The sequence below is a fragment of the Leptodactylus fuscus genome, chromosome 1, assembly GCF_031893055.1.
Source record: "Leptodactylus fuscus isolate aLepFus1 chromosome 1, aLepFus1.hap2, whole genome shotgun sequence".
Classification (NCBI taxonomy): Eukaryota; Metazoa; Chordata; class Amphibia; order Anura; family Leptodactylidae; genus Leptodactylus; species Leptodactylus fuscus.
This window is the reverse complement of record NC_134265.1, coordinates 37,107,889-37,118,874: the sequence shown is the minus strand read 5'-3', so window position 1 is coordinate 37,118,874 and position 10,986 is coordinate 37,107,889. Positions and strand designations below refer to the sequence as shown.

Sequence of the window (10,986 nt, the reverse complement as noted above, 5' to 3'; positions counted from 1 at the left end):
ACATGACGGTCCGCTTCACCCTGTCCATCTTCGAGTCCCAGATGAAGTGGAACACTGTCCTGGTGATGGCCTTGCAAACGGTGGAAAGAGGAGGCCAAGCCTGTGCGGAGTACTGGAGCACAGGCAGAATCTTGTTCCTCAGGACCAGTGTCTTACCCTCCAAGGAGAGTTGTCTGAGGCTCCACATTCCAATCCACTGGTTTCACTTTGCCAAATGTTCGTTCCAAGACTTGAGGGCCGCTCCCTCCTTCCCGAACCAGACTCTGAGGATCTTGATGAAGTCCAGTTGCACAGTGAAGGGAAGGGGGGCGGAGGTCGCCAGCTGCCAATTCCCGAAGAGCATGACCTCCGACTTCCTGCAGTTGACCTTTGCCCCTGAAGCCTTGCCAAACTTCTTGCAGGTCTGGACGAGCCGCCGCCAAGCTCCTGGATGGATTCAACAGTGAAGGCGTTCCCCCTAATGAGGACAGCAATACCTGCGGACTTGCAGTCACCCCAACCAAACCAGTAGGATGGACCGTGGCTCCACTCCCTGCACAGGTGATGGTAAGACCTGGAAGGAGGAAGGGAACACTCCTGCAACATAATAACATTAACGTTAGGCAAGACAGAAATAAAAGACAGAACGGTCTGACGTCTCCTCTTCTCTCACACACTTTGCACGTTGATGGAAAGAAGGGTAATTCCTGCCATGGTGAAAGGTAAAAGGTTAGAGTCAACAGTCATCGCATTACAGTCTAATTACCACTCCCGTCATTGATGTCCACTGCTGGCTCCAGGGTCCCGAAGCTCAGGCTGCACAACTCTTCCATCTGCTGGATGGTGAAGGCGAAGACGCGCACTCTCCTCTACGACGTCCGTGAAGTCCTCAAACTCCACATTGTCGCTCATCCTCCTCTCCAACTCTGCTTCCTCAGGGATAGGATCCCTGTGGACCTCGACCTCTATGGCGATCTTCTTGGAGGAGTTGCCGCTGGGGCTGTCTCTCTCATTCCTTTTCCTCTGCTGCAGCTGGCCTGTAATGGAGAGAGCTCGAGAGGGGAGCGGGGGGGAATTCCTCCATAGACAGTACCTCAGCAGCTGGAGGAGGGGCAGTTAATGCTGCTGAGGGGGCAGGGAGGGTGGGGCAGGTGCTAGCGGGGGAGGCCACCGAGGTTGTGGAGGCTAGGGGAGGGGTAACCTCGGTGGGGGGGACAGAAGGGGGGGGAGTCGATCTCTTACCCTTTTGGTCCTTTGCCTTGCTCTTCTTCTTTTCCTTGTCCTCTCCTGGCTTCTTTGTGGTCACCTGGGCTTTGGCCTTGGCCGCTGGGGGCCTTGGCCGCGGCCGCTGAGGCCTTGGGAGCCCTGGCTGGGGCCTGGGAGGCCTTGGACGGGCCCACCCCAACCTTGGCAGGAGCCGCGGTGGTGGGTGACTGCTTGACCACGGAGGCCCAGGATCTCGTACAAAGAATGCAGTCCTTGTAGACATGGTCCGCCAGTCCACACAGGTTGCAGGTCTTCACTGTCGGACAGTCTTTGGTTTCGTGTCCTGCCAACTTGCAGTTCCTGCAGGCCCCTGCATCGCAGTCCTTCACCTCGTGCCCACCTTTGCCGCATCTCCTGCAGGTCTGCGGCATGCCGGGGTAGAAGATCAGGCCCGAGCTGTTGTCTAAGTAAAAAACTTGTGGCAGGTGTCTTACCCCATCCGCTCTCGAGCTGTCCCTCGGAAGCTTCACGAATGCTGACCACTTGCTGGTCCAGCAGCCTGCCTTGTTTAGTATTCGGGTCGGACCCCGCAATACCGTGCAGAAACAGCTCAGGAACACGGCGATAGTCCCCTCCTCGCTGATTTCACCGCACTCCAAGAAGAAGAGGCCAGTGACAAACGAAAGGACGCAGAGCAGAAGATGTCCTTTGTCATCTCCGGGCGCCTCCCGTCCACCTCCTTGAGCTTGAGGACCACCATCTGCCTCATCCAAGGCTCCAATGCAGGAGGCTTCCAGGGTCCACCAGGCCCGGAGGACGCTTCAGGGCTGGCTGCGCCGGGCATTGTCTTCTTGCTGGCGTCCGTCTCTGGAGTCGTCGCTGGAGCTGGAGCAGCCGCTGTAATCTCTTCCTGGGAGGATGCCATCTTCTCCTTCTTCTCCGATGTTGTCGTCGTCTCTGCTTCAGCTGCTTTCTTCGGCTGCTGCTTCCTCGTCGTCGTGTTCTGTCACTTGTCGACAAGGGGCTCGCGTTCCCAGCCTGGAGGTTTCAGAAGCAAGGGTTCTCTATTATCTGATAAGAACAGATACTACACTTAATCTTAGCCATAAGGCCGAGAAGCTTGAAAACTTGCAATTGATGTATTGTACCCGATCATATGCTCCGTCCCTCTGAGGTAGCACGCATGAAGCTGAGATCCCCCTGGCATATGTGCAGAACATAAACATTTAATGTGATGTGAACAGAGCTGAAGGTTCAGTTGACTCTGCAAATCTCAGCCTTCAACATAAGTAAACAGAAAAATGACATGCTCCATAGGAGATAAATGACTGCAATGTGAACAGATATTGTATCTAGAAGGTCCTACACAAGTACCAACTAGTTCCTGGGAGACAATTCCTTTCTGTCCCTTTGACAGGTACTTTCCATGACCGGTAATATGACCAGGAATATTACAGCTTTGATTATAAACGTGCAATGGTTCCATGTTTACAGGAATTACTAGAAGCCAAATACGTTAGACAGCTTAACCCCTCTGCATGTCTGCCAGGACAGGTGGAGCGCTGAGAGATCCAGACCATAAACGGTACAAGAATGTAGATTGTAATGTACAGTACTTCAAGAAAGAGCCATTAGAGTTACCCTTCATTCAATGGGGGATTCTATGGGCTATAATGAAGGGAGTTTCCACATAACAGGACACAACGCATTTACAGTTTACTTTTGTAGATATTTGACCAAAGGAGCATTATTATAGTATTTATAGTCTTGTACATAGGAGCAGTATTATAGTAGTTATATTCTTGTACATAGAAGCAGTATTATAGAAGTTATATTCTTGTACATAGGAGGCAGTATTATAGAAGTTATATTCCTGTACATAGGAGCAGTATTATAGTAGTTATATTCTTGCACATAGGAGCAGTATTATAGTAGTTATATTCTTGTACATAGGAGCAGTATTATAGTAGTTATATTCTTGCACATAGGAACAGTATTATAGTAGTTATATTCTTGTATATAGGAGCAGAATTATAGTAGTTACATTCTTGCACATAGGAGCAGTATTATAGTAGTTATATTCTTGTACATAGGAGGTAGTATTATAGTAGTTATATTCTTGTACATAGGAACAGTATTATAGTAGTTATATTCTTGTACATAGGAGCAGTATTATAGTAGTTATATTCTTGTACATAGGAGCAGTATTATAGTAGTTATATTCTTGTACATAGGAGCAGTATTATAGTAGTTATATTCTTGTACATAGGAGCAGTATTATAGTAGTTATATTCTTGCACATAGGAGCAGTATTATAGTAGTTATATTCTTGTACATAGGAGGTAGTATTATAGTAGTTATATTCTTGTACATAGGAGCAGTATTATAGTAGTTATATTCTTGTATATAGAAGCAGTATTATAGTAGTTATATTCTTGCACATAGGAGCAGTATTATAGTAGTTATATTCTTGTATATAGAAGCAGTATTATAGTAGTTATATTCTTGTACATAGGAACAGTATTATAGTAGTTATATTCTTGTACATAGGAGCAGTATTATAGTAGTTATATTCTTGCACATAGGAGCAGTATTATAGTAGTTATATTCTTGTATATAGAAGCAGTATTATAGTAGTTATATTCTTGCACATAGGAGCAGTATTATAGTAGTTATATTCTTGTACATAGGAGCAGTATTATAGTAGTTATATTCTTGCACACAGGAGCAGTATTATAGTAGTTATATTCTTGCACATAGGAACAGTATTATAGTAGTTATATTCTTGTATATAGAAGCAGTATTATAGTAGTTATATTCTTGCACATAGGAGCAGTATTATAGTAGTTATATTCTTGTACATAGGAGGTAGTATTATAGTAGTTATATTCTTGTACATAGGAACAGTATTATAGTAGTTATATTCTTGTACATAGGAGCAGTATTATAGTAGTTATATTCTTGCACATAGGAGCAGTATTATAGTAGTTATATTCTTGTACATAGGAGCAGTATTATAGTAGTTATATTCTTGCACATAGGAGCAGTATTATAGTAGTTATATTCTTGTACATAGGAGATAGTATTATAGTAGTTATATTCTTGTACATAGGAGCAGTATTATAGTAGTTATATTCTTGTACATAGGAGCAATATTATAGTAGTTATATTCTTGTACATAGGAGCAGTATTATAGTAGTTATATTCCTGTACATAGGAGCAGTATTATAGTAGTTATATTCTTGTACATAGGAGCAGTATTATAGTAGTTATATTCTTGCACATAGGAGCAGTATTATAGTAGTTATATTCTTGTACATAGGAGATAGTATTATAGTAGTTATATTCTTGTACATAGGAGCAGTATTATAGTAGTTATATTCTTGTACATAGGAGCAATATTATAGTAGTTATATTCTTGTACATAGGAGCAGTATTATAGTAGTTATATTCCTGTACATAGGAGCAGTATTATAGTAGTTATATTCTTGTACATAGGAGCAGTATTATAGTAGTTATATTCTTGCACATAGGAGCAGTATTATAGTAGTTATATTCTTGTACATAGGAGGTAGTATTATAGTAGTTATATACTTGTACATAGGAGCAGTATTATAGTAGTTATATTCTTGTACATAGGAGCAGTATTATAGTAGTTATATTCTTGTACATAGGAGCAGTATTATAGTAGTTATATTCTTGTACATAGGAGCAGTATTATAGTAGTTATATTCTTGCACATAGGAGCAGTATTATAGTAGTTATATTCTTGCACATAGGAACAGTATTATAGTAGTTATATTCTTGCACATAGGAGCAGTATTATAGTAGTTATATTATTATACATAGGGGGGTGGTATTATAGTAGTTATATTCTTGCACATAGGAGCAGTATTATAGTAGTTATATTCTTGCACATAGGAACAGTATTATAGTAGTTATATTCTTGTATATAGGAGCAGTATTATAGTAGTTATATTCTTGCACATAGGAGCAGTATTATAGTAGTTATATTATTGTACATAGGAGGTAGTATTATAGTAGTTATATTCTTGTACATAGGAACAGTATTATAGTAGTTATATTCTTGTACATAGGAGCAGTATTATAGTAGTTATATTCTTGCACATAGGAGCAGTATTATAGTAGTTATATTCTTGTACATAGGAACAGTATTATAGTAGTTATATTCTTGCACATAGGAGCAGTATTATAGTAGTTATATTATTATACATAGGGGGGTGGTATTATAGTAGTTATATTCTTGTACATAGGAGTAGTATTATAGTAGTTATATTCTTGTACATAGGAGAAGTATTATAATAGTTATATTCTTGTACATAGGAGCAGTATTATAGTAGTTATATTCTTGTATATAGGAGCAGTATTATAGTAGTTATATTCTTGCACATAGGAGCAGTATTATAGTAGTTATATTCTTGTACATAGGAGGTAGTATTATAGTAGTTATATTCTTGTACATAGGAACAGTATTATAGTAGTTATATTCTTGTACATAGGAGCAGTATTATAGTAGTTATATTCTTGCACATAGGAGCAGTATTATAGTAGTTATATTATTGTACATAGGAGGTAGTATTATAGTAGTTATATTCTTGTACATAGGAACAGTATTATAGTAGTTATATTCTTGTACATAGGAGGTAGTATTATAGTAGTTATATTCTTGCACATAGGAACAGTATTATAGTAGTTATATTCTTGTATATAGGAGCAGTATTATAGTAGTTATATTCTTGCACATAGGAGCAGTATTATAGTAGTTATATTATTGTACATAGGAGGTAGTATTATAGTAGTTATATTCTTGTACATAGGAACAGTATTATAGTAGTTATATTCTTGTACATAGGAGAAGTATTATAATAGTTATATTCTTGTACATAGGAGCAGTATTATAGTAGTTATATTCTTGCACATAGGAGCAGTATTATAGTAGTTATATTATTATACATAGGGGGTGGTATTATAGTAGTTATATTCTTGTACATAGGAGTAGTATTATAGTAGTTATATTCTTGTACATAGGAGAAGTATGATAATAGTTATATTCTTGTACATAGGAGCAGTATTATAGTAGTTATATTCTTGCACATAGGAGCAGTATTATGGTAGTTATATTCTTGCACATAGGAACAGTATTATAGTAGTTATATTCTTGTATATAGGAGCAGTATTATAGTAGTTATATTCTTGTACATAGGAGCAGTATTATAGTAGTTATATTATTATACATAGGGGGGTGGTATTATAGTAGTTATATTCTTGTACATAGGAGGTAGTATTATAGTAGTTATATTCTTGTACATAGGAGGAGTATTATAGTAGTTATATTCTTGTACATAGGAGCAATATTATAGTAGTTATATTCTTGTACATAGGAGCAGTATTATAGTAGTTATATTCTTGTACATAGGAGCAGTATTATAGTAGTTATATTCTTGCACATAGGAGCAGTATTATAGTAGTTATATTCTTGCTCATAGGAACAGTATTATAGTAGTTATATTCTTGCACATAGGAGCAGTATTATAGTAGTTATATTCTTGTACATAGGAGCAGTATTATAGTAGTTATATTCCTGTACATAGGAGCAGTATTATAGTAGTTATATTCTTGTACATAGGAGCAGTATTATAGTAGTTATATTCTTGCACATAGGAGCAGTATTATAGTAGTTATATTCTTGTACATAGGAGCAGTATTATAGTAGTTATATTCCTGTACATAGGAGCAGTATTATAGTAGTTATATTCTTGCACATAGGAACAGTATTATAGTAGTTATATTCTTGCACATAGGAGCAGTATTATAGTAGTTATATTATTATACATAGGGGGGTGGTATTATAGTAGTTATATTCTTGCACATAGGAGCAGTATTATAGTAGTTATATTCTTGCACATAGGAACAGTATTATAGTAGTTATATTCTTGTATATAGGAGCAGTATTATAGTAGTTATATTCTTGCACATAGGAGCAGTATTATAGTAGTTATATTATTGTACATAGGAGGTAGTATTATAGTAGTTATATTCTTGTACATAGGAACAGTATTATAGTAGTTATATTCTTGTACATAGGAGCAGTATTATAGTAGTTATATTCTTGCACATAGGAGCAGTATTATAGTAGTTATATTCTTGTACATAGGAACAGTATTATAGTAGTTATATTCTTGCACATAGGAGCAGTATTATAGTAGTTATATTATTATACATAGGGGGGTGGTATTATAGTAGTTATATTCTTGTACATAGGAGTAGTATTATAGTAGTTATATTCTTGTACATAGGAGAAGTATTATAATAGTTATATTCTTGTACATAGGAGCAGTATTATAGTAGTTATATTCTTGTATATAGGAGCAGTATTATAGTAGTTATATTCTTGTACATAGGAGCAATATTATAGTAGTTATATTCTTGTACATAGGAGCAGTATTATAGTAGTTATATTCTTGTACATAGGAGCAGTATTATAGTAGTTATATTCTTGCACATAGGAGCAGTATTATAGTAGTTATATTCTTGCACATAGGAACAGTATTATAGTAGTTATATTCTTGCACATAGGAGCAGTATTATAATAGTTATATTCTTGTACATAGGAGCAGTATTATAGTAGTTATATTTCTGTACATAGGAGCAGTATTATAGTAGTTATATTCTTGTACATAGGAGCAGTATTATAGTAGTTATATTCTTGCACATAGGAGCAGTATTATAGTAGTTATATTCTTGTACATAGGAGGTAGTATTATAGTAGTTATATTCTTGTACATAGGAGCAGTATTATAGTAGTTATATTCTTGTACATAGGAGCAGTATTATAGTAGTTATATTCTTGTACATGGGAGCAGTATTATAGTAGTTATATTCTTGCACATAGGAACAGTATTATAGTAGTTATATTCTTGCACATAGGAACAGTATTATAGTAGTTATATTCTTGTACATAGGAGCAGTATTATAGTAGTTATATTCTTGCACATAGGAACAGTATTATAGTAGTTATATTCTTGCACATAGGAACAGTATTATAGTAGTTATATTCTTGCACATAGGAACAGTATTATAGTAGTTATATTCTTGCACATAGGAGCAGTATTATAGTAGTTATATTCTTGTACATAGGAGCAGTATTATAGTAGTTATATTCTTGCACATAGGAGCAGTATTATAGTAGTTATATTCTTGTACATAGGAGGTAGTATTATAGTAGTTATATTCTTGTACATAGGAGCAGTATTATAGTAGTTATATTCTTGTACATAGGAGCAATATTATAGTAGTTATATTCTTGTACATAGGAGCAGTATTATAGTAGTTATATTCTTGTACATAGGAGCAGTATTATAGTAGTTATATTCTTGTACGTAGGAGCAGTATTATAGTAGTTATATTCTTGCACATAGGAGCAGTATTATAGTAGTTATATTCTTGCACATAGGAGCAGTATTATAGTAGTTATATTCTTGTACATAGGAGGTAGTATTATAGTAGTTATATTCTTGTACATAGGAGCAGTATTATAGTAGTTATATTCTTGTACATAGGAGCAATATTATAGTAGTTATATTCTTGTACATAGGAGCAGTATTATAGTAGTTATATTCTTGTACATAGGAGCAGTATTATAGTAGTTATATTCTTGTACATAGGAGCAGTATTATAGTAGTTATATTCTTGCACATAGGAGCAGTATTATAGTAGTTATATTCTTGCACATAGGAACAGTATTATAGTAGTTATATTCTTGCACATAGGAGCAGTATTATAGTAGTTATATTATTATACATAGGGGGGTGGTATTATAGTAGTTATATTCTTGTACATAGGAGTAGTATTATAGTAGTTATATTCTTGTACATAGGAGAAGTATTATAATAGTTATATTCTTGTACATAGGAGCAGTATTATAGTAGTTATATTCTTGCACATAGGAGCAGTATTATAGTAGTTATATTCTTGCACATAGGAACAGTATTATAGTAGTTATATTCTTGTATATAGGAGCAGTATTATAGTAGTTATATTCTTGCACATAGGAGCAGTATTATAGTAGTTATATTCTTGAACATAGGAGGTAGTATTATAGTAGTTATATTCTTGTACATAGGAACAGTATTATAGTAGTTATATTCTTGTACATAGGAGCAGTATTATAGTAGTCATATTCTTGCACATAGGAGCAGTATTATAGTAGTTATATTCTTGTACATAGGAACAGTATTATAGTAGTTATATTCTTGCACATAGGAGCAGTATTATAGTAGTTATATTATTATACATAGGGGGGTGGTATTATAGTAGTTATATTCTTGTACATAGGAGTAGTATTATAGTAGTTATATTCTTGTACATAGGAGAAGTATTATAATAGTTATATTCTTGTACATAGGAGCAGTATTATAGTAGTTATATTCTTGCACATAGGAGCAGTATTATAGTAGTTATATTATTATACATAGGGGGGTGGTATTATAGTAGTTATATTCTTGTACATAGGAGTAGTATTATAGTAGTTATATTCTTGTACATAGGAGCAGTATTATAGTAGTTATATTCTTGTACATAGGAGCAGTATTATAGTAGTTATATTCTTGCACATAGGAGCAGTATTATAGTAGTTATATTCTTGCACATAGGAACAGTATTATAGTAGTTATATTCTTGCACATAGGAGCAGTATTATAGTAGTTATATTATTATACATAGGGGGGTGGTATTATAGTAGTTATATTCTTGTACATAGGAGTAGTATTATAGTAGTTATATTCTTGTACATAGGAGAAGTATTATAATAGTTATATTCTTGTACATAGGAGCAGTATTATAGTAGTTATATTCTTGCACATAGGAGCAGTATTATAGTAGTTATATTCTTGCACATAGGAACAGTATTATAGTAGTTATATTCTTGTATATAGGAGCAGTATTATAGTAGTTATATTCTTGCACATAGGAGCAGTATTATAGTAGTTATATTCTTGTACATAGGAGGTAGTATTATAGTAGTTATATTCTTGTACATAGGAACAGTATTATAGTAGTTATATTCTTGTACATAGGAGCAGTATTATAGTAGTCATATTCTTGCACATAGGAGCAGTATTATAGTAGTTATATTCTTGTACATAGGAACAGTATTATAGTAGTTATATTCTTGCACATAGGAGCAGTATTATAGTAGCTATATTATTATACATAGGGGGGTGGTATTATAGTAGTTATATTCTTGTACATAGGAGTAGTATTATAGTAGTTATATTCTTGTACATAGGAGAAGTATTATAATAGTTATATTCTTGCACATAGGAGCAGTATTATAGTAGTTATATTCTTGCACATAGGAGCAGTATTATAGTAGTTATATTCTTGCACATAGGAACAGTATTATAGTAGTTATATTCTTGTATATAGGAGCAGTATTATAGTAGTTATATTCTTGCACATAGGAGCAGTATTATAGTAGTTATATTCTTGTACATAGGAGGTAGTATTATAGTAGTTATATTCTTGTACATAGGAACAGTATTATAGTAGTTATATTCTTGTACATAGGAGCAGTATTATAGTAGTTATATTCTTGCACATAGGAGCAGTATTATAGTAGTTATATTCTTGTACATAGGAGCAGTATAATAGTAGTTATATTCTTGCACATAGGAGCAGTATTATAGTAGTTATATTCTTGTACATAGGAGGTAGTATTATAGTAGTTATATTCTTGTACATAGGAGCAGTATTATAGTAGTTATATTCTTGTACATAGGA

General features: G+C 35.2%; 1 pseudogene; it reads right to left on the bottom strand.

Annotated features, from left to right (window-relative positions):
• Window positions 1-2,204: 2,204 nt before the first annotated feature.
• On the bottom strand, window positions 2,205-2,308 carry LOC142190770 (U2 spliceosomal RNA; annotated as a pseudogene).
• Between the last annotated feature and the right edge of the window lie 8,678 nt (window positions 2,309-10,986).